Below are 4,711 nucleotides of genomic sequence, written 5' to 3' on the forward strand. Positions count from 1 at the left end.
ACTTCAAGCTGAATTCCATCCCTGTTGTCAGCATCCTCCTATAATGGAACTATTAAATATATTTAATAAGGCACCTGAAGAAGAACTTAGGACATCTCTTCTGTTATACCCCAAAGGCAATTAAAGGAAATTAACAATCACTCCTTCAGAACAGTTACAAATTTAATGAAGAGCCGGTGACAGTTGTTACCGGTTATGTGTATTTTGGCCAGTGATACTTAACTGGAGCTTTTCAAACTTGTTGGTGATCTTCTGTATGTTAAAAGTATTAGGCCCAATCTTAAAATGAGTAGATTTATGTTTGAAACATTGCATGCTAGCTGAGCACAGAAAGAGAAATCTAATCTGTCAAAACTGAACTTTGAAACATGCCGCTTCATGTATGTGGCTAATAATTAAGGATAATATCTGTAACTGGTCCTTATTAATTTGTTTACTTAATGTTTGGGACATTGTTGGAGGTGAAGTATTCTTTCATTACTTATTTAGCAGCAGCTTTTTAAACTTTGTTTTACTTGTAGGCAAATTCAGTTTGTATGCATTTTTAATGGAACAGTATTAAAAGTATGCATCTGTGCGTTACTGATTTGAGAGCATGTTCTGGAAAGCAATACTTAAGTAGTTATATTCTTAGAGTTTGCATTAATGGTGTCTTCTGTAAATCTTTGGGGTTTTATATTTTGGTTTAAATACCCGTTAATGTAGTTTTTAAACTTTTTGTTCATGTTTAGGGTGCAGTTATTGAAGCCTAGTCCTAAAATGGTATGATTCTAGCTTGTTATGTGGCTTTTCTTGTTCTTAATTCAGTCATGCACTTAATTCTTACAACTTGAGTTTTCTGCAGTGTAAAAGTACTTTCTTCTGAGCAATGCCTCAGCTAACCAGCTTGTTTTCAGAAAAGTAGGTGCCAGCTGCATTTTAATATTGTCTCTGCTTGCTGTCTGTTTGCCTTCCAGCAAAGAACATGACTATCAATTAAGGCTACTCAAGTTGCCCTGTAAGATCTGTGTGGAGAAGGGTATAGTTATCAGCTCTAAAATTCCTTCATGTTCCCCTTGCGGAACTCCTGACCTAGAAGGGATGTTGCCAGATTGCCATCCTTTGAGTGTGCAAGTCTTCTGGCTTCTTTTGTTTTTTAAAGTTTGCTCCCAAATCCTTGTATCTTGTGTGTGCTAAACTCGACTGCTGTAACTCTAGCAGCTCTGAGGGAACTTTCACATGTAAATTATCAGTAGCACTACTATGTTTAGGTAAAGAAATGGATGCAGACTGGAAAGCACAGTACTGTGTTTTCTAGTAGGCTCTTGTGACAGTAATACTACAGTGTGCATTTTCATTTTCCTTCAGATAGGAACCAGAAGGAAATGTTAGCATTAACTAGGCTCTCTGAAGGTCTTTTCCTGTTTGAAAAGCCATTGCAGTGTTGAAGATCCTGCTGCTGTACCAGCTGAGGAGTACTCAGCTATTGAATCAGCTGATGAGTAAAGCTGTCCGCTTCCTCCAGAGTCCCCACTTCTAAGTATTCACTGCTTCCCTGCAAAGCTCTCCGATATTAACGTGCTAGCTTCTGAACAACAAAGTGGCTTTTGCTTTGCAATTTTTTTCTTAACTTTGAGGTGAGATTTGGACTGTGGCACAAGACACCCCTATCTAAAAGCTTCATCCTTTCTTAGAAATGCATGTGCTTAGGGAAAAGAGCTTCTTTACCCTAAAAGGTAGAAGGTATCATCACTATTGTGGCGATTCAGTGGGGAGGGAGGATGTGAACTTTTTGAAAAATCTCCAGCTTCAGTTTCAAAACCTGGGTGGAGCAAAATCTGGCCTTAGTTTCCTTTTCTGTTACTCCTGAATTTAAGTTCCTCTACAACTAATCTGAAAACTGTAAAAGGCTCTTGACTGCTTTTGTGTAGTGGTTTCGGTTTTTTTTTTTCATTTAAGCAAATGAGGAAATAATTGAGAAATAACATCAGAAGTTTGGAGCAAGTAGGCTGTATTAAACTTTAATCTGCCAAAGGCAGTCATTACACAGTATAAGCACTTTTGCACTTAACCTGCAGAATTGGTGGGTAGTGGAAGAGGTGGCAACAAATTACCTGCAATAAGCGTGACTAATTGCAGCATTATAGCAAAATAGGGTTCTGACTGCTGGAATGCTTTTCAGATGAGCTAGGTAGGTGCAAGAGGAGCAGTTTAGCTTCTTGGGTCCCCTTAGGGTGCTCTACTCTTTTCCACAAGTTGCTCTAATCAAATTGCTAGAATTAGCAGGGAAAGCTGGACTCAGACTGCTCATTGTAAGCCTATTTCCTGTCTGTCAATTATAGCCTGGAGTAGCTTAGGCACTGCAGAAGTATATGAGAGGGAGGCAGAGGCAGTGGTATTTGGTCACTAATTGCCTTCAGCCTCAGAAGATGAGCAGGATGCTCTCATGAGGGAAATGACTGGCTGGGGTTTTAAGGTATGGGTAGTAAGAGTGTAGGCACTTAGTGGCATTCCTCAATATTATCTTGCTCTGCCCTAGAATGGGTCAGGTTGTCCACATAGTAACAGAAAATGACACATTGCCTTGTTCTTCCTCACTCATTTAACCAGAAAGATGCCAGCTGCAGCATTATCTTTGAAATTTTATAGTAAGTTGGTTTTAAAATTTCTGTCTGGTCTCATACTGAGAAAGAGACTAGTTGGGGTTTTTTTTCCTTGATGGTCTGTAGTACCAAGGTGTTCTTCAGTGAACTTTCCTTAAGCTTTTTTTTGTGTCCTTTTACTGTACTTGATTGCAGCTCCACATAGTTAAGTAAGGACTATAGTAGGTAGAGTCAGGGTGCAGCATGTTCTGTGCTACTAAAATTGAGTTTGCCAAGACAAAACTAGATCAAGTCAGATGAAACAGCATTGTTAGGGTTTGCTGTTACTCAAAACAATGTAACTGTTCCTGTACTTTCCCATAGAAAGTCTTTGAAAACTACCTGACATAAAAATAGTAGTCCAGGTTTGCCTGCAGTGGCTGCCTAAGCTTTTGCTCAGTTGGTCAGTCAGGTGTTGCAAGACCAGTCTGTCCTCTTGGGCTTTTAATTGGTAACTTGTCCTTGGGACCTTCATTTTAAAAAAGCGCATTTAATGAAAAAGCAGATGCCTTAGGGTTTAGAACTAAAAAAAATCCTATGATGAATTTAATAAAATCTAGTGTAACTTGTTATTACAGGTACACATGGATTTCCTGATCCTGATTTAGTCTTGAAGTTTGGTCCTGTGGACAGCACATTAGGATTCCTTCCATGGCACATCAGACTGACCGAAATCATGTGAGTTGCTTATAAATGTTGTAAAACACACTGGAATGAAAAATACCTAACTAAGCAAGTCTCTATGATATAACTTACGGAACTGGCCAAAAGAGGAGATCCAGCTAAACAAGTGTCTGGAGATTGATTTGAGGATATTTTACAATTATTAACTAAAACCTGTCAAACATTCATTGTTGTTTTTTTATCCCTGACTAGGCAACAGCAGGCTTCATGCCTCATCTTTAAGGAACAGCTTCTATCACCACCAATTGTGTGGTCCAGTCCCATTTGACAGTGTTCCTATCAGTGTTGATTTTCTGTGGCTTATAGGTTCCTAACAGGGAAACTAATAGGATACAAGGGAAATGGAATAATACAAGAAGATCACATCTATGGATTGCTTTTCAATTTTAGCAGTTACTGAACTGACTAGATTTCCTAAACTTCTTAAATCCAAGCACATTTATAGTACACTGAAACGTGTGGGCACACTATGCTCCTCCAGCCTTTCACTGGTTTGAAGGGCCCTGTGTACTCTGATGGGAGGCTTTGGTTTAGAGGGGGACTGGTTTAGTTGTTAGAGTTGAGTGACAATAACCATGTTGAGAACAACTTCACAAGGTTACTCAGACAGTAGCTTGCTTTTAGTGATATTCCTGAGTGGCTGTATGAATAGTGTGGTGTTTATAAAAGCTCACTTTGATGTTTCTAACTTGCTTTCTCAGTTCTTTGCCTTCCCACCTAAACATCAGCTATGAAGAGTTTTTCTCCGCCCTCCATCACTATGCAGCCTGTGAGCAACGGTGGGGAAAGTGACTTCGGGCTGAGTGCATGGAGTCAAGCTTTCTGTGGGAAGGAACTGATGTCTGTTTACAAGCACCTGCTACCCATAAGTCTGGTTCATAGTCCTTTCTTAATTTATCAAAAAAATTCAATAAAGTGTCTTACCTTTCTAGAGAGTCTGTGTGAATGCGTGAGAATCTGTGGGGAGGGGAATTCACAGATTTCCTGTTTGCAAAAGACAGTTACTAAAAACAAAGCTGAATTGCCCTCACTTTGACATTCAAGTGTCAAAATGAACGTGCAAGAATTAAGTGTTGTGAAATCTACAGGACAATGTAAATAGGAGTCCATGCCCTGAAGATCCTTAAAACCAAGGAAGAACTTCCATCTTTGTTTCTTAATTCTTCATGGTCGGGCATTTCAGAGCTAATGGTTTATCCTCGGATATATTTACTATGTAATATGTGAATTCTAGAGAAGCTGGTTTTGTTAACTGAAAATAGAAACTGCAGCTTGGCTGCGTGACTAAGCCAGCTGTAGGTGTTAAGTTCTAGAAATACTGAGAAGATTCCATAAAAAGGGGTGGATGCTTCTATGGTAAGTGGATTAGGCAGTCTGTGTTGCAGAATCCAGCTTTTTTTTTTTTT

General features: G+C 39.1%; 1 long non-coding RNA gene across 1 annotated transcript; it reads left to right on the forward strand.

The window, feature by feature from the left end:
• Positions 1 to 3,151: 3,151 nt before the first annotated feature.
• Positions 3,152 to 4,240, forward strand: LOC115949339. Its single transcript, XR_004082852.1, has 2 exons — positions 3,152 to 3,299; positions 4,007 to 4,240. It is a non-coding gene; the product is annotated as an uncharacterized LOC115949339 (long non-coding RNA).
• Positions 4,241 to 4,711: the final 471 nt, after the last annotated feature.

The sequence above is a fragment of the Geospiza fortis genome, unplaced genomic scaffold (genome assembly GCF_000277835.1).
Source record: "Geospiza fortis unplaced genomic scaffold, GeoFor_1.0 C13911508, whole genome shotgun sequence".
In the NCBI taxonomy this organism is placed as follows: domain Eukaryota; kingdom Metazoa; phylum Chordata; class Aves; order Passeriformes; family Thraupidae; genus Geospiza; species Geospiza fortis.